Below are 24,000 nucleotides of genomic sequence, written 5' to 3' on the forward strand. Positions count from 1 at the left end.
TCTCTTCCATGCGGATTGTACTCGATTTTCGTTAAAAAATTCCCCCAGGCACTAAAAATTTCTCTATAAAATTCGGGTAATCCTTCCGTCATCCAAATTTTTGTTTTCATCCATAATATTCCGTCCCCCATGTTAAAATCCCCACATTTGTTTAAAAAGTATTTCATTGTTTTTTTCCACTCAGTTTTGTTATCTTGTTGCAGGTATTTCTTAACAATTTTTACTCTCAACGCATTTTTTCGCTGTTCCACATCCATTAAACCTAAGCCCCCCTTCTCTATCGCCCCTAAAATCGTATTATGTGCAATCCTTGCTGGTTTCCCCTCCCATAAAAAGTCAAGAAAACATTTCTTCAACCTCCGTTCTGTCCATAAAGGTATTTCAGAAACATATAAAACATACCAAAGTTTAGAAACCATTAAAACATTCAATATTAAAACCTTCCCCTTCAAGTTTAAAGTTCTCAATTTCCAAAAATTTAATCTTCTCTCTATATCTGTTACTAGTTGCTCCCACATTTCATCTCTTACTTTCCTCTCATTCTTTCCCATTACAACTCCTAAAATCCTCATTTCTTCCACTTCCTTAAAATTAAAACAATCCATTAAAACCATAGCTTTACCAAATCTCATATATACCGTTTTCTCCTCATTTACTTTACTTCCAGACCCACTACAATATTCTTTTACCAACTTCATAACTTCTTTAACACTCTCTTTTCCCTTTACAATTATTGTTGTGTCATCAGCATATTGAAAAACTTTCCCCTCAGCCTTATTTCCCTCAATTTCTATCCCTATTAATCTTTCATTCTGTTTTATAGCCAGTCCCAAGGGTTCAGAAACAAGTGAGTACAATAATGCTGAGAGTGGACAACCCTGTCTTATTGACCTTGTTATTTTAAAACACTCTGTTAAAAACCCATTACATTTTATCTTTGTTAGTGCACCCTTATATAAAATCTCAATCCATTTAATAAAATTTTCCCCGAACCCAAAACTCCTTAAAACCTCAAATAAATACCCGTGCTCAACCCTATCAAAAGCTTTTTCAAAATCCAAACTAATTATATATCCTTCTTCATTTTTTTCTTTCATGTACCATATCGTGTCCCTTATACTCACTGTTATGTCGGCTATATCTCTTCCTTTGACTCCATATGCTTGGTTTGTTTTAATTATACTTGGCATTACTTCCTTTAATCTGTTTGCTAAAACCTTCGCTAAAATCTTAAGATCTGTATTCAACATCGTGATTGGTCTGTAGTTTTTTAGATCTACTTTTTCTCCTTTCCTTTTATATATCAATTTCATTAACCCCATCCTTGTTCTTTCATTAATCTCTTCCTTTTCAAAAATTTCTTTAAAAACCTCATTTAAAATCTTTGTTAAAACTTCTTTAAAACAGACATAAAATTCAGTTCCCAAACCATCTATTCCTGGACTTTTCTTTTTATTCAGTTGATTTATTGCTCTTTCAATCTCGTCTTCCCTGATTTCTTGGTCACATTCTTTTTTATGTTCCTCACTTACTTTTGCTTTTATCTGATTCAACAGTTCCTTTTTTTCCTCCTCTTCCACCCCCCTTGCACTAAACAGATCCTCATAAAAATTCTTTATTTCTTTTAAAATCTTTTCATTCCCTTCTACAATTTCCCCATTTTCCCCTCTTATTTCTTTTATCGTTTCAGCTTTCCCTCTCTTTTTTTCCAGATCAAAAAAGAACTTTGTACATTTTTCTCCCTCCACCACATATTTTGCTTTGCTTCTTAACCTCGCCCCCTCATATTCCTTTTCTTCTATTTCTTTCAGTTTCCCCTCCATTTCCTTTATCTTTTGTATGTCTTTAAATTCTTTATTCAATTCCATTTCCAAACTTTCCTTTATTCCTCTTTCTTTGGATCTTTTGCATTTCTGAATAGAACTGCAATACCTGATTGAGAATTTTTTGATTAAAAACTTTACACTCTCCCACCATATTCTCTTATCCTCTTCATACATTCCATTTTCCTTTTCTTTTTCTATAATTTCTTTCACTTTTAAAACATAATCTTCATTCTTTAAAATCTGTGTATTTAAAATCCATACTCCAGGACCTCTTTGCATTTGACTCCAGTCCAACTTAAAAGATAAAATCTTATGATCGCTAAAACTTGTTTCTTTGTACTTAATATTTTCTATAAAATCCTCCACATTTCTTGTACATAAAACAAAGTCAATTCTAGTTTGGCATACAAACTGCCCTACTATTTGTCTTCTCGAAAATTCTTTTTTCTTTTCATTTCTTTCTCTCCACACATCTATCATATTGTTTTCATCCATTAATGCTTTTAATTCTTTTCTTCCTGTATCTGTTTTAAAAACCATTCCTTCAGCCATATCTTGTTTACTAAAAACTGTGTTAAAATCCCCCATCATAATTATTTCTTTATACTTCTTTACAATGTTTCTTAAAACATTAAAAAACTCTTTCTTTTCCTTCTCTTCCACTGGTGCATGTACATTCGCTAAAATAATTTCACGTCCTTCATAATTTACTTCTAATACCATACATTTCCCTATCTTATCTTTATACACTACTTTGCTTGCATTAAACACATCTTTCCTCATTAAAAACGCTACACCTCTTCCAAGCCTTCCATCCCCATTGTTATATAAAATATCTCCTTCCCATTTCTTTTTATAGTCCATCATCACACTCTCTTTCCAGTTTGTTTCTTGCAAAGCGATAACATCTTCTCCTTTGCATTTTTCTTTCAGTCTTTCAAATTTTCTCATGTCCATCAATCCCCTCGCATTAAAAGTAACACAACTTAAAACCATTAAAAGAAATAAAAACAAATACCTAGAAAACATTATACACCATCTTCTCCCTCCAGCCCACTTAACACTTCATATCTGTTTACATTTGTCATGATTTTTTTTCTTGCATTTTCCACATTTGGTTTTACCTTTAAGGCTCTCCTTCTAATTAGTCCTCTCCCCTCTCTGTCCTTTCCCATGTTGTCCATCTTTGCTTGCTCTCCATTGTCTGTTTCTTTGTTTTGATTTCCCATTCTTTGTCCATCTCTCTCTACGTCGTCCAGAAAACTTTTAGAAGTGTCCAATGTTTCCATTTCTGTCCAGTGGGTGTCTTGTTGTGTTGCATGTTCCTTAAGTTCATCGTTCCCTTTTTCTTCTTCTCCTTCCTCTCGGTTGCCTGTTGCTCCTTCTGTTTCTTTTTGTTGTAATCCTTCCTCTTGTGTTTCGCAAGTTTCTCCGTCCTCCTCGTTGTTTCCTTCACGCACCTGTCCGTCCACCTGACTTTCCGTGCCTCCTTCCTCGTCCTCCATCCAACACTCACACTTATTTAAAATTTGCTGACACTCCGGGCACCTGACTGCGTTACAGTCTCTTGCAAAATGTCCCCTTTCATCGCACTTGTAGCATGTAAACTCAGGGCACTCTTTTAGCAGGTGGTCTGGGCTCATGCACAGTCTACAGGTCTTCACCTGGTGGCTGTGCATCACCCTAAAATACTGCAACCCTTCTGCCGTTTCCAGCCTCGTGCTGTAAGGCAATGATGCTACCTCTTTAGGGAACCTTACCTTTAGGAACCTTGTTCCATCCTCTATTTCAGTGCCCGGGTAGCATCTTCTTTTAATTTTTGAAAGAGGTTTAACTCCCCATCCTTCCAATTTTCTAATAATTTCAGTGTCGTCCAGATAGACGGGCAGGTGCATGAAGGAAACAACGTAATCTCTATTTTGCAGTTTTTTTATTTCACAGTTCACCCCTTTAATTGTCAGTCCATCGATTAAATCCTCACACGATTCCTCCTTTTCCATTGTTAATTCGAACTCTTTTCCTTCTCTTGGCCTTAACGCTAGAATTTTTCCATTTCCACACTTGTCCGTCACTGCTTTAATAATATCCACAGCTCTCACCTCATTTACATGTTCCACATTCACAATCAGTGTTGCCTCCTTCAAATATTTCTTTCCACTTGGGTTGTCTCTTGCGTCTTGTTTTTTCCTGTATCCTGCTCGTTGTTGATAGTCCAGTCCAGTGTTGTTTGCCATGCATGTCTCTCCGCCCAGTCCAGTGTCATGTACCATTCGTGTTCCTCCAGCCGGTCCTGTGTCATTATCCATTAATCCGTCCATTTTAAAGAAAAAAAAGCAAAACAAGGTTAACCACCCTCCAGCCAACCGAGATGCTGCTGTTGGGTGGTTTAAAACTAACAAAAAAGCACAAAAAACTTAAGTTGAAGTAAAAGAAACACAAAAGAAAAATAAACAAAATGGAGGAGAGCCTTCCTCTCCCAACTGCAGCCAACTCACTTCCTGTAGCTCTCTAGCGCCTCAGGTGGGGGTATGGCCATAAGCGAGGGCTGCTCCAAAAAGTGGGCTATTTAAAGATCAGCCTCCGTAAAAGCCAGCATATTATATAAATAGTGAAGAAAAGGCAAAAGCTTACAGCACCTGGTATTCCCAGGCGGTCTCCCATAAAAGTGTAACAATCGGCCTTATCAGCCGAGTTACAAGACTAAAATGGGGTCAGATTTAACTGTGAGAGATGACTAGCGGTTAAAAGAATGAGACATAAAAGAAAATTGGTTTAAATAGATTTGGTGTATTAACAAGGTTCACATAAAAGACTTTAAAACAACACGATAAAACTAGGTAAACTCTGTTAAAAGAATACAGTTCATTTGTCCATACCCTAAAAACAGGTAAACTCTGTTAAAAGAATACAGTTCATTTGTCCATACCCTAAAAACAGTCCAAGAACCCCAGTGTGTTGATAAGTCCAATGTGAGTGTCCACCAGTGTATATACAATCCACAGAAAGTGTAATCCAAAGTTTGCAGGTGGTGAATGGAAAGGTGAGCTCTAAAATTAGCAACTCCTCAATCCAACAGTTTGGTGACTGTCCTTTGTTTGTCATGCTGCTCTCTTATACAGTTGTACTTCCTGCTTCCTGTCATGTGTCTAGTCACATGACAGGCCAACCATCCATTTATTAAAGACACATACACTTAAAATGTTAAGAGTAATAAAATGGCCTAAAAAACATGTTAACCACTTAAAACTCTATAATACATTTAAATGATTGTAATAAATAGAGCGGTAAAACACGTCTTTCTAAAAGCCAGCATATTATATAAATAGTGAAGAAAAGGCAAAAGCTTACAGCACCTGGTATTCCCAGGCGGTCTCCCATCCAAGTACTAACCAGGCCCGACGCTGCTTAGCTTCCGAGATCAGACGAGATCGGGCACTCTCAGCGCGGTATGGCCATAAGCGAGGGCTGCTCCAAAAAGTGGGCTATTTAAAGATCAGCCTCCGTAAAAGCCAGCATATTATATAAATAGTGAAGAAAAGGCAAAAGCTTACAGCACCTGGTATTCCCAGGCGGTCCCCAATAAAAGTGTAACAATCGGCCTTATCAGCCGAGTTACAAGACTAAAATGGGGTCAGATTTAACTGTGAGAGATGACTAGTGGTTAAAAGAATGAGACATAAAAGAAAATTGGTTTAAATAGATTTGGTGTATTTACAAGGATCACATAAAAGACTTTAAAACAACACGATAAAACTAGGTAAACTCTGTTAAAAGAATACAGTTCATTTGTCCATACCCTAAAAACAGGTAAACTCTGTTAAAAGAATACAGTTCATTGTCCATACCCTAAAAACAGTCCAAGAACCCCAGTGTGTTGATAAGTCCAATGTGAGTGTCCACCAGTGTATATACAATCCACAAAAAGTGTAATCCAAAGTTTGCAGGTGGTGAATGGAAAGGTGAGCTCTAAAATTAGCAACTCCTCAATCCAACAGTTTGGTGACTGTCCTTAGTTTGTCATGCTGCTCTCTTATACAGTTGTACTTCCTGCTTCCTGTCATGTGTCTAGTCACATGACAAGCCAACCATCCATTTATTAAAGACACATACACTTAAAATGTTAAGAGTAATAAAATGGCCTAAAAAACATGTAAAACACTTAAAACTCTATAATACATTTAAATGATTGTAATAAATAGAGCGGTAAAACACGTCTTTCTAAAAGCCAGCATATTATACAAATAGTGAAGAAAAGGCAAAAGCTTACAGCACCTGGTATTCCCAGGCGGTCTCCCATCCAAGTTCTAACCAGGTCTGACGCTGCTTAGCTTCCAAGATCAGACGAGATCGGGCGCTCTCAGCGCAGTATGGCCATAAGCGAGGGCTGCTCCAAAAAGTGGGCTATTTAAAGATCAGCCTCCGTAAAAGCCAGCATATTATATAAATAGTGAAGAAAAGGCAAAAGCTTACAGCACCTGGTATTCCCAGGCGGTCTCCCATCCAAGTACTAACCAGGCCCGACGCTGCTTAGCTTCCGAGATCAGACGAGATCGGGCACTCTCAGCACGGTATGGCCATAAGCGAGGGCTGCTCCAAAAAGTGGGCTATTTAAAGATCAGCCTCCGTAAAAGCCAGCATATTATATAAATAGTGAAGAAAAGGCAAAAGCTTACAGCACCTGGTATTCCCAGGCGGTCTCCCATAAAAGTGTAACAATCGGCCTTATCAGCCGAGTTACAAGACTAAAATGGGGTCAGATTTAACTGTGAGAGATGACTAGTGGTTAAAAGAATGAGACATAAAAGAAAATTGGTTTAAATAGATTTGGTGTATTTACAAGGTTCACATAAAAGACTTTAAAACAACACGATAAAACTAGGTAAACTCTGTTAAAAGAATACAGTTCATTTGTCCATACCCTAAAAACAGGTAAACTCTGTTAAAAGAATACAGTTCATTTGTCCATACCCTAAAAACAGTCCAAGAACCCCAGTGTGTTGATAAGTCCAATGTGAGTGTCCACCAGTGTATATACAATCCACAGAAAGTGTAATCCAAAGTTTGCAGGTGGTGAATGGAAAGGTGAGCTCTAAAATTAGCAACTCCTCAATCCAACAGTTTGGTGACTGTCCTTTGTTTGTCATGCTGCTCTCTTATACAGTTGTACTTCCTGCTTCCTGTCATGTGTCTAGTCACATGACAGGCCAACCATCCATTTATTAAAGACACATACACTTAAAATGTTAAGAGTAATAAAATGGCCTAAAAAACATGTAAAACACTTAAAACTCTATAATACATGTAAATGATTGTAATAAATAGAGCGGTAAAACACGTCTTTCTAAAAGCCAGCATATTATATAAATAGTGAAGAAAAGGCAAAAGCTTACAGCACCTGGTATTCCCAGGCGGTCTCCCATCCAAGTACTAACCAGGCCCGACGCTGCTTAGCTTCCGAGATCAGACGAGATCGGGCGCTCTCAGCGCAGTATGGCCATAAGCGAGGGCTGCTCCAAAAAGTGGGCTATTTAAAGATCAGCCTCCGTAAAAGCCAGCATATTGTATAAATAGTGAAGAAAAGGCAAAAGCTTACAGCACCTGGTACTCCCAGGCGGTCTCCCATCCAAGTACTAACCAGGCCCGACGCTGCTTAGCTTCCGAGATCAGACGAGATCGGGCGCTCTCAGCGCGGTATGGCCATAAGCGAGGGCTGCTCTAAAAAGTGGGCTATTTAAAGATCAGCCTCCGTAAAAGCCAGCATATTATATAAATAGTGAAGAAAAGGCAAAAGCTTACAGCACCTGGTATTCCCAGGCGGTCTCCCATAAAAGTGTAACAATCGGCCTTATCAGCCGAGTTACAAGACTAAAATGGGGTCAGATTTAACTGTGAGAGATGACTAGTGGTTAAAAGAATGAGACATAAAATAAAATTGGTTTAAATAGATTTGGTGTATTTACAAGGTTCACATAAAAGACTTTAAAACAACACGATAAAACTAGGTAAACTCTGTTAAAAGAATACAGTTCATTTTTCCATACCCTAAAAACAGGTAAACTCTGTTAAAAGAATACAGTTCATTTGTCCATACCCTAAAAACAGTCCAAGAACCCCAGTGTGTTGATAAGTCCAATGTGAGTGTCCACCAGTGTATATACAATCCACAGAAAGTGTAATCCAAAGTTTGCAGGTGGTGAATGGAAAGGTGAGCTCTAAAATTAGCAACTCCTCAATCCAACAGTTTGGTGACTGTCCTTTGTTTGTCATGCTGCTCTCTTATACAGTTGTACTTCCTGCTTCCTGTCATGTGTCTAGTCACATGACAGGCCAACCATCCATTTATTAAAGACACATACACTTAAAATGTTAAGAGTAATAAAATGGCCTAAAAAACATGTAAAACACTTAAAACTCTATAATACATGTAAATGATTGTAATAAATAGAGCGGTAAAACACGTCTTTCTAAAAGCCAGCATATTATATAAATAGTGAAGAAAAGGCAAAAGATTACAGCACCTGGTATTCCCAGGCGGTCTCCCATCCAAGTACTAACCAGGCACGACGCTGCTTAGCTTCCGAGATCAGACGAGATCGGGCGGTCTCAGCGCGGTATGGCCATAAGCGAGGGCTGCTCCAAAAAGTGGGCTATTTAAAGATCAGCCTCCGTAAAAGCCAGCATATTATATAAATAGTGAAGAAAAGGCAAAAGTTTACAGCACCTGGTATTCCCAGGCGGTCTCCCATCCAAGTACTAACCAGGCCCGACGCTGCTTAGCTTCTGAGATCAGACGAGATCGGGCGCTCTTTTTTTTTTTTTTTTTTTTTATTGAAAAATTAAAACAATACAGGTTACTGTACAATCATTGGTTTTGCTTCAAGAATTACAGAAACTCTCTGCATTTGATTGAAATACACAAATACATTCAATAAAAGTAATACATTCTATCAGGTTTCTAAAAAAGACATCTCCAGTCCCATGTCCTCCAAGACCTTTAAAACCCCTTGTGTAAAAGTTTTAGAAAAAACATTCGGCTTTTCTTCAGTTTTGAAATAATAAAACAAACATTGTACATATTTCTCAAGTTTTCTTTTAAAAACATACCACACATCCATTACATAATTCTCTTTCTTTGCCATTAACCTTCTTTCCCATATTGCACTCTTCATTAACATCACCAGTAAATTTATACATTTCTTGTTTTTACATTGCTTTTCAAATCCCAACATAAAAACTCTCAACCAATCAAAATTTTCATTCCCCTCTCCACTTAAATTTAAAATCATATTCTCACATTTCTTCCTAAAATCTTCTAATTTACTGCAATAGAAAAACAAGTGTAAGAAATTTTCATCCCCGTCTTTACACACTTTGCATACAACACTTTCTTCCATTCCGATCTTGTTTAAAATAACATCAGTAAAAACCACTTTGTGTTGTATAAAATACTCCAAGTTTTCCAATTTAGCTTGTACTAATTTGCCATTTATATTTCCCCAAATACCTTTTTCCTCTACATTGTCAAATTTTTTACACCAATATTCATTGGCAACAGGTTTCTTAAAAACAACATCTCTAAAAAAAACAATAAAAATTCTTGACAGTACATTCTTTCAAACCATACAAATTTTCTCCCACTCTCAAATATATATCTTTCTCTTGTTTCTCTTCTTCCATATTCTCTATTCTTCTTATCCATTCTTTAGGTATAGCAGTCTTGAGCATTTCATACTTGGTTCTAATATCATGCCTATTAAAATCTTCCTTTGCTTCTTGCATTGCATCTACTATAAATTGTTCTGGTAAAAAACCTTCTTTGAATTCATACAACACATCCCTCACCTTAGTAATTCCCACCTCCCACCATTTCTTAAAAAATATTTCTCTTCCCTGGTTTAAAATGCGGTTGTTTTGGAACAAAGGCTGATTTAAAATGCTTTCTCTTCCTTGAAGGTTATAATGTACATTGGTTAAAATTTTGCCCCATGCTCTCAACAATTCTTTATAGAATTCCGGCATCCCTTCCATCATCCAATTTTTGGTCCTCATCCATAAAATGCTATCTCCCAGATTAAAATTGCTACACTTATTTAAAAAATATCCCATTGTTCTTTTCCATGCCACATTGTTCCCCACGTCTAAGTATTTTTTTTATCATTTTTACTCTTAAACTGTTTTTTCTTTGTTCTACATCCATTACTCCTAAACCTCCTTTATCCACTTGTCCTATTAGAGTGTTAAAAGCAATTCTTGATGGCTTCCCCTCCCATAAAAAACCTAAAAAGCATTTTTTCAGCCTTCCTTCCATCCACATCGGCATTGAAGATGTATATAAAACATACCACAACTTTGAAACCATTAAAACATTCAAAACTAAAACCTTCCCTTTTATAGTTAAACCCATCCTTCTCCAAAAAATAAGTCTCCTTTCAATCTCTCCTAAAATATTCTGCCACATAGTTTCTTCTGCCTTCCTCTCATCCTTCCCCATTAGAACCCCCAGAATTTTTGTTTCCTTTGTTTCCTTAAAATTAAAATGCTCTGCTAGCTCTCCCACATTTCCTAATCTCATATACATTGTTTTGTCCTCATTTACTTTCGCTCCTGATGCTAAACAAAATGTTTGTACAATTTTCATTACCCTTTTTACATCCCCCACTCCTTTGACCATCAGTGTTGTGTCATCTGCATATTGAAAAATTGTATTTTCTTCACCCTCTATTTCTATTCCCTTTATTCTATCATCCTGCATTACTGCAAGGCCCAAAGGCTCAGCCACTAGAGAATATAGAAGTGCCGACAATGGGCATCCTTGCCTTATCGAACGTGTAATTCTAAAGCATGGTGTTAAAAATCCATTACATTTTACTTTTGTTATCGCCCCTTTATATAAAATCTTTATCCATTTGATAAAATTATCTCCTAAACCAAACCTTTTTAAAACATCAAATAAAAAACCATGTTCTACCCTATCGAAAGCCTTTTCAAAGTCTAAACTAATTAAAAACCCACATTTTCCTTTTTCTTGAATGTATCTTAAACTATCTTTTATACTGAATGTTGTATCAGCTATGTCTCTGCCCTTTACTCCATATGCCTGATTTGTTTTAATTAAACCTGGCATTACTTCTTTCAACCTATTTGCTAAAACCTTTGCTAAAATCTTAAGATCCGTATTTAACATTGTAATAGGCCTATAATTCTTTAATTCTGTTTTTTCCCCTCTTTTTTTATATATTATCTTCATTAATCCCATTCCCATTCTCTGATTTAGTTCCCCTTTTTTAAAAATCTCACCATATATCTCTTTTAAAGTATCAGATAAAAAATCTTTAAAAACCATATAAAACTCATTCCCCAGACCATCGATACCTGGACTTTTGTTCCTATTTAATTCACTAATTGCCCTTTTTATTTCTTCCACTTTTATTTCTTCATCACACTCTTTTTTTTCTGTTCCATTTACAGTAGTTTTTATTAGTTCCAATAATTCTAATTTCTCTTCTTCTTTGACCCCCTCTGCACTAAACAACTCTTCATAATACACTTTTATTTCTTTTAATATTTCTTCACTTGTAGTTACAATATCCCCATTTCTTCCCTTTATTCCTTTAATCATTCCTGCCCTCCCTCTAGTTTTCTCTAAGTCAAAGAAGAACTTTGTGCATTTCTCTCCTTCTACTGTATATTTTGCTTTACTTCTTATCTTTGCACCTTCGTATTTTTCCTCTTCTATTTCTTTTAACGCTCCTTCTAATTCTTTAATTTTTTGTATGTCATTCCCATTTCCCTCTAACTCTTCCTTCAATTTTTTCCTTATCCCTCTTTCCTTATTTCTTTTACTTTTTTGTTTCAATGTACAATATTTTATTGTGAACTTTTTGATTGAATACTTGACATTTTCCCACCAAATTCTTTTGTCTTCTGCATACATTATATTTTCTTTTTCTTTTTCTATTATCTCTTTTACTTCTAAGACATAGTTTTCCTCCCTTAAAATCTCTGTATTTAAAACCCACACCCCCGGCCCTCTTTCAATTTGGTTCCAATCCATTCCCATAGAAATCATTTTATGGTCACTTAAGCTTGTTTCTTCAAATTTAATTTGACCAATAAAACCTTCCATGTTTCTAGTACATAAAATCAAATCTATTCTCGTTTTACACATAAAGTCCCCTACCAATTATCTTCTACTATATTCTTTTGTATTCTCATTTCTTTCCCTCCATACATCCACTATATCATGTTTCTCCATCAAACCTTTCAGCTCTCTCCTTCCTTTATCTGATTTAAAGACCATACCCTCCGCCATATCCAACTTGCTAAAAACTGTATTAAAGTCCCCCATCATAATTAATTCTTTATACTTATTTAAAAATTCTTCTAGCACATTAAAAAATTCCCCCTTTTCATTTTCTTCTGTTGGTGCATGGATGTTTACTAATAAAATGATTTTCCCTTCATACTCCATTTCCACCATCATACATTTTCCTTCTTCATCTTTGAAAATAGTTTTACATTTTATTCCACTATTCCCTTTTATTAAAAAAGCAATCCCTCTGCCTTGTTTTTTCACTCCATTGTTGTACAGAATATCCCCATCCCATCTTTTTCTTATATCAGCCATAACACTTTCTTTCCAATTAGTCTCTTGAAGTAAAATCATATCATTCTCTTTGCACATTTCTTTCACTTTTTCAAATTTCTTTGTATCTAAAAGTCCTCTCGCATTAAAAGTAACAATTCTTAAAAACAAAAAAAAGGTAAGAGAATTTTTAAAACCAATCATTTTAGTCCGTTTCTTCCAGATCCCTTAATATTTCGTACTTGTTTGCACTTTCAATCACATCTTCTTTTAATACCTTTTTCCTAGCAGTCTCTATATTAGGTTTTACCTTAATTGCTCTTCTTCTTTTAGTTGATGTTCCTTGTTTCTCCTTTTCGCATTCCTCATCATTCCCTTTTACCTCCATTTCTTCCTTATTCCTTTGAGCACCGATTTCTCCTGTGTCCAAGACATTATGTAAGCTCTCAGTCAGTTCTGATTGTGTCCATAAATCGCTGTCCCGTTTCTCCTCTGTTGAATCCTTGTTTCCTTGTTCTCGTTCCATCTCATCCATAACTCTTTGTACATTGTCTGTGATTTCCATTTGTGTCCAAGCACCATCATCCTGTTGAGGTTGCATTGTCTGTTTGTCCTTTACGTTCTGCTGCTGTTCTGCATCCTTTCTCATAATTATCTCATTTGCCTGTGTATCTGTTGTTCCCTCCTCTCGCTGTTTGTTGTCTCGTCTATGCATCTGCACGTTTATTTGCTGACTTTCCTCCTCCATCCCTTCCTCCTCCTCTTCCTCACTTCCAATCCAACATTCACATTTATTTAAAAACTGTCTGCAATCCGGGCACTTTATCGCACTGCAGTCCCTCGCGAAGTGCCCCCTCTCCTCACATTTAAAACACTTAAAATCTGGACAGTCTTTCACCACATGTTCGGGGCTCATGCACAGCCTGCAGGTTTTAACCTGATGACTGTGCATCACCCTAAAATACTGTGGGCCCTCTGCTGTCTCTATTCTTGTGCTGTACGGGAGGGAGGCTACTTCCTTGGGGAACCTGGTTTTTACAAACCTTGTCCCATCTTCAATGTCTGTACCCGGATAGACTCTTCTTTTTATTGTTGAAAGGGGACAAACTCCCCAACCTTCCAATTTATCTAAAATTTCTTTGTCAGCAACATAAACGGGCAGATGCATAAACGAAACAACATAGTCTCTATTTTGCAGTCGTTTGACTTCACAGTTAATCCCTTTGATAGTCAATCCATCTGTTAATAATTCAGCATCTTCTTCCCGTTCGAGCGTTACCTCATATTCCTTTGTCTGTTTTGGTCTCACCGCCAGAATCCTTCCATCTCCGATCCGCTCTGTCACCGCTTTTATTACATCAATCGCCCTCGCCTCCATTGCTTGTCCTATTTCCACAGTAACTGTTGCTTCTTTCAAATAAATTCTTTTCCGGTTCTCTTTCCTTGCATCCTTCTCTGATTCTTTTCCATCTCGTTGTCGTTTACCCAGTCCGCTGTCACTCGCCCTCTGTCGTCCGTCCGCCATTGCCAGGTCTGTTTCCGTAGATCCGTCCATTGTTAACAAAAGACAAAGAAAGTTAAAAAAACGGGGGGAAAAAAACACAAAAAAACAAACAAAACAAAAACGCAAAGAAATTCCTCCCAAACAGCCCAGGCTGCTGGGAGGAAAACTTTAACCAAAAAAAAGGGCTACACTTATGAAATAAACAGTAAATTAACACAAAATCAGAGTCAAACAAACAAAAGTAGAGGAGAGCCTTCCTCTCCCAACTGCTGCCAACCACTTCCTGTTGCTCTCTAGCGCCTCAGGTGGGGGTATGGCCGTAAGCGAGGGCAGCTCCAAAAAGTGGGCTATTTAAAGATCAGCCTCCGTAAAAGCCAGCATATTATATAAATAGTGAAGAAAAGGCAAAAGCTTACAGCACCTGGTATTCCCAGGCGGTCTCCCATAAAAGTGTAACAATCGGCCTTATCAGCCGAGTTACAAGACTAAAATGGGGTCAGATTTAACTGTGAGAGATGACTAGTGGTTAAAAGAATGAGACATAAAAGAAAATTGGTTTAAATAGATTTGGTGTATTTACAAGGTTCACATTAAAGACTTTAAAACAACACGATAAAACTAGGTAAACTCTGTTAAAAGAATACAGTTCATTTGTCCATACCCTAAAAACAGGTAAACTCTGTTAAAAGAATACAGTTCATTTGTCCATACCCTAAAAACAGTCCAAGAACCCCAGTGTGTTGATAAGTCCAATGTGAGTGTCCACCAGTGTATATACAATCCACAGAAAGTGTAATCCAAAGTTTGCAGGTGGTGAATGGAAAGGTGAGCTCTAAAATTAGCAACTCCTCAATCCAACAGTTTGGCGACTGTCCTTTGTTTGTCATGCTGCTCTCTTATACAGTTGTACTTCCTGCTTCCTGTCATGTGTCTAGTCACATGACAGGCCAACCATCCATTTATTAAAGACACATACACTTAAAATGTTAAGAGTAATAAAATGGCCTAAAAAACATGTAAAACACTTAAAACTCTATAATACATGTAAATGATTGTAATAAATAGAGCGGTAAAACACGTCTTTCTAAAAGCCAGCATATTATATAAATAGTGAAGAAAAGGCAAAAGCTTACAGCACCTGGTATTCCCAGGCGGTCTCCCATCCAAGTACTAACCAGGCCCGACGCTGCTTAGCTTCCGAGATCAGACGAGATCGGGCGCTCTCAGCGCGGTATGGCCATAAGCAAGGGCTGCTCCAAAAAGTGGGCTATTTAAAGATCAGCCTCCGTAAAAGCCAGCATATTATATAAATAGTGAAGAAAAGGCAAAAGCTTACAGCACCTGGTATTCCCAGGCGGTCTCCCATCCAAGTACTAACCAGGCCCGACGCTGCTTAGCTTCCGAGATCAGACGAGATCGGGCGCTCTTTTTTTTTTTTTTTTTTTTTTCTTTATTTAAAAAAACATATTACATCACAAAAAGTACAAAATACATTTCACATTTTTTACATATGCAGATATGTACATTAATTCATTCATATTTCTGCCATTTCCATTGCAAACTATTTTCTGAATACTCTACCAATGTGTTTCCTTTTACAAACGTTTCAATAAAATCATCCTCTCTGTCACTCATTAGAAAATATTTCCATATTAAATTCACAGAGTTTTCCATTTTGTTTTTAAACAAAACCCATACATCAACTTTCCTTTTTTCATATTTTGATACATTTCTTCTTAGCCATATTACATTCTTTGCAATTGTTGTCAATAAAGTAAAGACATTCACATTACAACCTTTACCATTGTACCCAAATAAAACCATTTTTTCCCAAGCATTTTGTGTCATATTCTCATTATATTTTTCTTTCAGCATGGATTTTACAATTTTTTTCATTCTTCCCATAAAATCATCCAATTCTTCACAATAAAAAAATAGATGTAATAGACCTTCATCACTTTTCATGCATACCTTACACCTTGCATCTTTTTCTATCCCAATTTTACACAACCTCATTTCTGTTAAAATACCATTATGTCTTAATAAGAAATTAAAATCTTCTAAAATTGGATCCATATATTTCATTCCCACATTTTTCCAAATATCTATTTCATCTACATCATATCTTTCTTTCCAATAGCTGTTTGCCACAGGTTTAGCAAAAGCCCTTTCCCTAAAAACCAAATAAAAATCTTTTACTTTACATTCAAAAAAACACTTATTTTCACCATTTGTCTTTTTTAAATATAGCTCAGGCATGCCTTCATTCTCATCCTTTTCATTTTTTTCAATCCTTTCCACCCATCCTGTTGGTATTGCTTTCTTTAATTCATCGAACTGTTTTATCAGTGTTCCTTTTGTCACATTCCTTTCTATTTCAAAAATTGCATCCATAATTGCTTGTACTGGAAGATAACCATTTATTACTTCATATAAAATGTCTTTGACTTGTCTTACTCCTCCATCCCACCATTTCTTATAGTAAATTACATTCCCTTCATTTGTAACATTCGAGTTTAAAAACAGAGGTTGTTCTAACAGTTGCATTCTTCCTTTTGGTAAAATTAATACTTTATCTAAGAAAGATGACCAGGTTTCTAAAACTTCTTTATAAAAATTTGGTAGACCCATTAACATATATTTTTTTGTCTTCATCCACAGTGCGTTCCATCCCATGCTAAAATTACTAAATTTCTTTAAAAAATATTCCATTACATTTTTCCACATTGCCTTTCTCTTAACATCCATAAACCTTTTCACCAATTTAACTCTTAATGTTTTCATTCTTAACATTGGATCTAATAGCCCTAGTCCTCCTACATCAGTTCCACCAATAAGCGTATCATATGCAATTTTTGCTCTTCCCTTTCCCCATAAAAAATTTAAAACACTTTCTTTTATTCTTTTAAAAAACTCATAAGGCAATGGAGTTACACTCAGCACATACCAAATCTTAGAAAGCATTAAAGCATTTATCACTAATACCTTTCCCTTTAATGTTAAATTTCTTAATTTCCAAAATCTCAATCTTTGTTCCATTCCTTTTAATGCTCCCTCCCAATTAAAAACATCAGCTTTATTAAAATCCATACCCATCCAAATTCCTAAAAGTTTTATATGTTCTCCTTCTTCTTTAAAATGCATGTGCTGAGGTAATGTTTCCACATTCCCAATTCTCATACACAAGCTCTTTTCAATATTGACCTTAGCTCCAGACCCTTTACAATATTTCTCCACAATCCCCATTGCCTTAACAACACTTTGAATGTCTTCAACCAACAATGTTGTGTCATCTGCGTATTGGTAGATTGGCTCCTGTATATTACTTCCCTCTATTCTAATACCCTTTATCTCTGTATCTGCTTTTATTGCTAATCCCAAAGGTTCTGCTACTAGTGAATAAAGTAAAGCAGATAAAGGACATCCTTGCCTTATAGACCTTGTTAGTTGAAAACATTCTGATAAAAACCCATTGCATTTAATACACGTAAAAATATTAGAATAAAAGATCATAATCCACTTTCTAAAATTTTTCCCAAATCCAAATTCTTTGATAACATTTAGTAAATATCCATGCTCCACTCTATCAAAGGCTTTTTCTAAATCCAAACTTATTAAATATCCCTTCTTATTTTTTTCCTTCATATAAAACATTGTGTCTCTTATACTTTGAACAATATCTAGAATATCTTTATTTTGTATTCCATATGCCTGGGTAGTACTTATGATTTTAGGTAAAACTGTCCTTAATCTATTTGCTAACACCTTTGCTAAAATTTTGAAATCTGTATTTAGCATTGTTAAAGGCCTGTAATTCTTAAGATCATTAGGATTTCCTCTTTTTTTATAAATCATTTTAATCATTCCTATCTTCATTCTTTCACTTAACTCCTCTTTTTTAAAAATCTCATCATATACTTCTTTTAAAATTGGGACTAATATTTCTCTAAAATTCTTATAAAACTCGTTTGTTAACCCATCTATACCTGGGCTCTTTCCCAACGTTAACTGCTTTATTGCTGTGTCAATTTCCTCTTCTGTTATCTCATCATCACATAAAACCTTATCTTCCGTAGAGACCTTTACTTTTATTTGATTTAAAAAGAAATCTTCTTCTATTTTATCAACCCCTTGTCTCTTAAACATGTCTTCATAAAAATTCTTAATTACCAATAAAATCTCTTTTGTTCCTTGCTTTATGTCTCCATTTTTATCTAACACCTCCTTCATTAAATCTGCTCTTTGTCTATTTTTTTCTAAATCAAAAAAAAAAATTTGTGCATCTTTCCCCCTCCACAACATATTTTGCTTTACTTCTAATGATCGCCCCCTTACATTTTTCATCTTCAATTTCCCTTAATTTTTCTCGTAAAATTAAGATTTTACCTATGTCTTCTTCATTTAGATTTTGCTCCTGTCTTTTTTCTTCTTTATCTATCTCTTTTCTTATCTCAGTTTCCTTTCTGATGTTAGCTTTTTTTAACAATTTACAAAATTGTATTGATAAACTCTTTATATCCAATTTCACGTTATCCCACCATATTCTTTTCTCTTCTGCGTAAATCTTATTTAATTTACTAACTTCTAATAGTTGTTTAATTCTTTCTTTGTAAGATTCTTCTTTTAAAATTGTTGCATTTAAGACCCACACCCCTGATCCTCTCTCCACTCTTACACAATCTAAAGTCATACATAAAAGAAAATGATCACTATACCCTACTTCCTTATAAAATACATTTTGGATATTTCCCTCCATTTCCTCCTTACATAAAACGTAATCAATTCTACTTTGTTTTATCTTATTCATTACCACTTGCACTCTTGAAAATTTTCTCTTTTTCCTATTTCTTTCCCGCCATATATCTATTAGATTACATTCCTTTATTATTTTCACCAATTCCTCTCTCCCTTTGTCTGTCTTAAAAACCATTTCACTTGCCAAATCCAATTCTGTAAAGACAGTATTGAAATCACCCATTAAAATAACATTCTGCCATGTTTTTAAATTAATATTCACTTTTTTAAAAAAATCTACTTTTCCCTTTTCTTCATTTGGTGCATGAATATTATAGATAATAAAAAACTCTTTTCCTTTTTCTATTTTCACCGCCATACTTTTTCCCACTCCATCATCCAATATTACTTGTTCTTTTTCACATACTCCTCTTTTAATTAGAACTGCAACCCCACAACCTACTTTATCATTTCCATTATTAAAATATATATTTCCATCCCATTTTGTTTCAAACCTTTTAACACTTTCATTTTTCCAATTTGTTTCCTGCAACACAATGACATCGGTATTTTTACATAAAACCTTCATCTTTTCAAATTTCTCCATATTCAGCAAACCCCTAGCATTCCATGACACAATTTTTAAAAACATAAAAAAACATACATTGAAAAATAAATCACAAAAACCAAACATTTTTTTTCTATTCTCCCTCCTCCTCCTCCATTAATGCTTGAAATCTATTTTCCCATAAAGTTTTTCCTTTACTCTGTTCTTTTTTTTTCTCAAGTCTCTTCTTCTTAGCAACTTCTAGATTTGGTATTACCTTAGTGATCCGTCTTCTTATAGTCTCTCTTCTATCCATTCTGAAGTCCATTTTCTCCCCTTCTTTCTTCTCCTCAGTTCTCTCTTTCTTTTCTTCCTCGTTACCTTTTGCATGTTGTTCCTCCATTTCTTCCAGTGCTCCTTGTGATATATTCAGTGGTGTCCATATTCCTTCGTCCATTGCTGCTTCTTGTCCATCCTCTTCCATCTCCTGATTCTTCTCATTGGTCTTTTTATTCCCTTCATTTTCTTTTGCAGTCTCTCCAGCATTTCCAAGTTCCGTCTCTTCCACCATTTGCCCACCCACATCTTCCAAATCTGTATTTTGCGTTCCATCCAAATCTGCTATCCAACACTCACATCTTGCCATCACTTTTCTGCACTCCGGGCACTTCACCGCATCACAGTCCCTTGCGAAATGCCCCTGTTCATCGCACTGATAGCACTTGAACTCTGGGCAGTTTTTGAACACGTGTCCAGGATTCATGCACAATCGACAGGTTTTAACCTGCCGATCATGCATAATCCGGAAGTACTGCGATCCTTCCTCCGTGTCAAATTTTGTGCTGTATGGCAAGGATATGACTTCTTTTGAGAATTTCACCCTTAGGTACCTTGTACCGTCTGCTATATCGGTGCCCGGATACATTCTTCTTTTGATTTCAGATGCAGGTGTCACTCCCCAATTATGTAATTTTTCCAAAATATCAGAATCAGCAATGTAGGCGGGCAAATGTATGAAAGAAACAACATACTCTCTTGTTTGTAATTTCCTTATCTCACACAGTTTTCCTCCAAGTCCTCGCATACATCCGTATTCGTCAGTGTGATTTCATACTCCTTTCCATGTCTGGGTCTCACTGCCAGTATCTTCCCCCCTCCAACTTTTCCGTTCACTGCTTTAATTATATCTTCAGCCCTCGCATCTCTCAGTTCTGTCAAATCCACTATCACTGTAGCCTCTTTCGAGTAAATCCTCTTATTATAATCCATACGTCGATGTCCAACTTGTTGTCCTTTATCCATTCCTTTGTTCAGTAACTCTCGTCTTTCTCCTGTCATATCCGTACCGTTAGCTGGTAATCCATCCATTGTAAAAAGTGCGTGAAGAGAAAAAAAAAAACTACTCCCCAGACAGCAAACTGCTGCTGGGAAGTGTGAAAACTAACAAAAACTCACTCAAAAATAAAAAATCTTAATTAACAAAACCCACTAAACAAAACAAAAAATAAGGTGAGCCTCTCTCACCAACTGCTTCCTAATGCTGCCACGTCACTTCCTGAACTGCTCAGTAGCGCCCTCAGGTGGCGGTATGGCCATAAGCGAGGGCTGCTCCAAAAAGTGGGCTATTTAAAGATCAGCCTCCGTAAAAGCCAGCATATTATATAAATAGTGAAGAAAAGGCAAAAGCTTACAGCACCTGGTATTCCCAGGCGGTCTCCCATAAAAGTGTAACAATCGGCCTTATCAGCCGAGTTACAAGACTAAAATGGGGTCAGATTTAACTGTGAGAGATGACTAGTGGTTAAAAGAATGAGACATAAAAGAAAATTGGTTTAAATAGATTTGGTGTATTTACAAGGTTCACATAAAAGACTTTAAAACAACACGATAAAACTAGGTAAACTCTGTTAAAAGAATACAGTTCATTTGTCCATACCCTAAAAACAGGTAAACTCTGTTAAAAGAATACCGTTCATTTGTCCATACCCTAAAAACAGTCCAAGAACCCCAGTGTGTTGATAAGTCCAATGTGAGTGTCCACCAGTGTATATACAATCCACAGAAAGTGTAATCCAAAGTTTGCAGGTGGTGAATGGAAAGGTGAGCTCTAAAATTAGCAACTCCTCAATCCAACAGTTTGGTGACTGTCCTTTGTTTGTCATGCTGCTCTCTTATACAGTTGTACTTCCTGCTTCCTGTCATGTGTCTAGTCACATGACAGGCCAACCATCCATTTATTAAAGACACATACACTTAAAATGTTAAGAGTAATAAAATGGCCTAAAAAACATGTAAAACACTTAAAACTCTATAATACATTTAAATGATTGTAATAAATAGAGCGGTAAAACACGTCTTTCTAAAAGCCAGCATATTATATAAATAGTGAAGAAAAGGCAAAAGCTTACAGCACCTGGTATTCCCAGGCGGTCTCCCATCCAAGTACTAACCAGGCCCGACGCTGCTTAGCTTCCGAGATCAGACGAGATCGGGCACTCTTTTTTTTTTTTTTTTTTTTTTTTTTTATTAAAGAAATTTCATAATACAAATTTTCCAATGTGTGCTTCACATTAGAAGTCTCACGACATAAAATAAATAAACATGAAAAAATACATCACATTATCATCAACAAAGCAAAAGGAACACATTAACAATAAGATGAATTTTCAACCAATAGAAACATCAACAATACAATATAGTTGTCCACACAAAGACGAAAGAAAAGAAAAAAAAAATTAAAAATAAGATAAAATATAATCTACTCATCTCGTATTTTTTTGTTTAAAATCATGCCTTTTATACTTAAGATTTAGAAAGCTCTTTCTCTTCCTGGCAATTTGCACATGAAATTCTCTAAAACATTACAAACTGTTGGTGTAAAAACATCATAAAAAGCTTTCAGCATATTTTCACTTTTAAAATACACATATAATTGTTCTACATATACTTCTATTTTCCTTTTAAAAACAGTCCAAACCTCTAACACCATTTTTTCTTTTTTGGCCACAATTCTTCTTTCCCAAATTGCGCTTTTCATTAACATTATACACAGATTTATAAACTTTTTGTGTTGACCCTTCTTTTCCCAACCAAACATCACTACTCTTTTCCATTCCATTACACTTTCATCCCAACCTTCGCTCACATCTTTAATTAAACATTTACATTTCCTTAGAAAATCCTCCAATTCTTTACAATATAAAAACAAATGTAAAATCCCCTCTTCTTTTTCATGACACACTTTACACATTGGATTTTGTTCCATTCCCACCTTGTTTAAAACAGACTCAGTAAAAACCGCTTTATGCCTTATAAAATATTCCAAACATCCTAACTTTGTTTCAACACACCTCCCCCTCATGTTTCTCCATATACATTCTTCTTTTAGATCCTTGAATTTTTCCACCCAGTACTTATTTACAATCGGCTCTTTAAAAACACCATCTCTAAAAACACAATAAAACATTTTTACAGTACATTCTTTAAAATCATACATTTTTCCCCCCAGTTTCACAAAAATATTTCCCTCTGTTTGCTCTCCTTCCATACTCTCTATTCTTTTAATCCACTCTTTGGGTATTGCATTTTTAATAATTTCATATTTATTTGTTATTTCTTGTTTACTGTATTCTTCTTTTGCTTCCTCCATCGCATCCACAATATATTGTATCGGTAAAAAACCCTCTTTAAATTCATACAAAACATCTCTCACTCTTGTTATCCCCACATCCATCCATTTTTTAAAAAATATTGCTTTCTCTTGTTTTAAAATGTTGTTATTTAAGAACAGAGGTTGATTTAAAATGTTTTCTCTTCCATGCGGATTGTACTCGATTTTCGTTAAAAAATTCCCCCAGGCACTAAAAATTTCTCTATAAAATTCGGGTAATCCTTCCGTCATCCAAATTTTTGTTTTCATCCATAATATTCCGTCCCCCATGTTAAAATCCCCACATTTGTTTAAAAAGTATTTCATTGTTTTTTTCCACTCAGTTTTGTTATCTTGTTGCAGGTATTTCTTAACAATTTTTACTCTCAACGCATTTTTTCGCTGTTCCACATCCATTAAACCTAAGCCCCCCTTCTCTATCGCCCCTAAAATCGTATTATGTGCAATCCTTGCTGGTTTCCCCTCCCATAAAAAGTCAAGAAAACATTTCTTCAACCTCCGTTCTGTCCATAAAGGTATTTCAGAAACATATAAAACATACCAAAGTTTAGAAACCATTAAAACATTCAATATTAAAACCTTCCCCTTCAAGTTTAAAGTTCTCAATTTCCAAAAATTTAATCTTCTCTCTATATCTGTTACTAGTTGCTCCCACATTTCATCTCTTACTTTCCTCTCATTCTTTCCCATTACAACTCCTAAAATCCTCATTTCTTCCACTTCCTTAAAATTAAAACAATCCATTAAAACCATAGCTTTACCAAATCTCATATATACCGTTTTCTCCTCATTTACTTTACTTCCAGACCCACTACAATATTCTTTTACCAACTTCATAACTTCTTTAACACTCTCTTTTCCCTTTACAATTATTGTTGTGTCATCAGCATATTGAAAAACTTTCCCCTCAGCCTTATTTCCCTCAATTTCTATCCCTATTATTCTTTCATTCTGTTTTATAGCCAGTCCCAAGGGTTCAGAAACAAGTGAGTACAATAATGCTGAGAGTGGACAACCCTGTCTTATTGACCTTGTTATTTTAAAACACTCTGTTAAAAACCCATTACATTTTATCTTTGTTAGTGCACCCTTATATAAAATCTCAATCCATTTAATAAAATTTTCCCCGAACCC

At 35.6% G+C, this 24,000-nt stretch overlaps 1 protein-coding gene and 7 non-coding genes across 8 annotated transcripts in view; all 8 read right to left on the minus strand.

Moving 5' to 3' along the window:
- Positions 1-24,000, minus strand: part of LOC141305341 (uncharacterized) — a 587,365-nt gene that overhangs the window by 78,221 nt on the left and 485,144 nt on the right. The gene's annotated exons all lie outside the window — the stretch shown is intronic.
- Positions 5,168-5,286, minus strand: LOC141305585 (5S ribosomal RNA). Its single transcript, XR_012344549.1, has one exon. It is a non-coding gene; the product is annotated as a 5S ribosomal RNA (ribosomal RNA).
- Positions 6,087-6,205, minus strand: LOC141307723 (5S ribosomal RNA). Its single transcript, XR_012346674.1, has one exon. It is a non-coding gene; the product is annotated as a 5S ribosomal RNA (ribosomal RNA).
- On the minus strand, positions 6,290-6,408 carry LOC141306767 (5S ribosomal RNA). Its single transcript, XR_012345724.1, has one exon. It is a non-coding gene; the product is annotated as a 5S ribosomal RNA (ribosomal RNA).
- On the minus strand, positions 7,210-7,328 carry LOC141306550 (5S ribosomal RNA). The gene has a single exon (XR_012345509.1). It is a non-coding gene; the product is annotated as a 5S ribosomal RNA (ribosomal RNA).
- On the minus strand, positions 7,413-7,531 carry LOC141305513 (5S ribosomal RNA). The gene has a single exon (XR_012344478.1). It is a non-coding gene; the product is annotated as a 5S ribosomal RNA (ribosomal RNA).
- Positions 8,333-8,451, minus strand: LOC141307647 (5S ribosomal RNA). The gene has a single exon (XR_012346598.1). It is a non-coding gene; the product is annotated as a 5S ribosomal RNA (ribosomal RNA).
- LOC141307769 (5S ribosomal RNA) lies at positions 15,042-15,160 on the minus strand. Its single transcript, XR_012346696.1, has one exon. It is a non-coding gene; the product is annotated as a 5S ribosomal RNA (ribosomal RNA).

The sequence above is a fragment of the Garra rufa genome, unplaced genomic scaffold, assembly GCF_049309525.1.
Source record: "Garra rufa unplaced genomic scaffold, GarRuf1.0 hap1_unplaced_002, whole genome shotgun sequence".
Taxonomy (NCBI): domain Eukaryota; kingdom Metazoa; phylum Chordata; class Actinopteri; order Cypriniformes; family Cyprinidae; genus Garra; species Garra rufa.